Source organism: Schistocerca piceifrons, chromosome 8 (genome assembly GCF_021461385.2).
Source record: "Schistocerca piceifrons isolate TAMUIC-IGC-003096 chromosome 8, iqSchPice1.1, whole genome shotgun sequence".
NCBI lineage: Eukaryota > Metazoa > Arthropoda > Insecta > Orthoptera > Acrididae > Schistocerca > Schistocerca piceifrons.
In genome coordinates this window covers 340,826,616-340,827,333 of record NC_060145.1, presented here as the reverse complement: position 1 = coordinate 340,827,333, position 718 = coordinate 340,826,616, and positions in this window count along the sequence as shown.

Here is a 718-nt window from a genome sequence, read left to right as displayed (position 1 = left end):
CGTACCAGATCTGTATATTGGAATCAAATATGTATATTGCAAATACCTTCCGATTCATATATCGCACTCTAATAGTTGCAGACGTAAGAGGAAACATCCCACCCTGTCTGAATGGAATGCTTAATCTACGTTAATATAGGTCAGTTTTAATGGCATTAATAACCTGTTATGTAGATGACATGTGTGTGTTAATACGCGTAAAATAATAAATTATAATTTTAGTCTGTAGTTTTACTAAGTCTTACTAAAATTTACGAGGGTTGGAACTTAAATAGTGGTAACTATTTATTCACAACCGATACAAAAGAGTTACAAGTTTGCGTCTGTTACTGTCCTTCAGAGTAGTCACCAGCGTAGTGTAGAACCCGTTGCCAACGATGTGGAAGGCGTAGTACACCGTTAGCAGAGCCTGTTCTGTTGATGGTGCGAATGGAGCGGTCTCCAGTGATTCTCGTGTATGACTGTGATGGTGTTATCCTAATGCATTACGTTCCTCCAAGGCAGACCGTCAGTGCACAATATTACTGTTCGTTTTTGGAGCATCACCTGCGACCAGCTTTGCGAAAGAGGCGGCGACACTTTCTGCGCAACCCACCCATCATTTTGCACGGCAGTGCACAGGTGCATACAGCGCAATCTGTGGCTGCTCTGTTCGGTCGATGGGACTGGGAAGTACTGTGCCATCCACCATACTGCCCGGACTTAACTCCTTGTGACT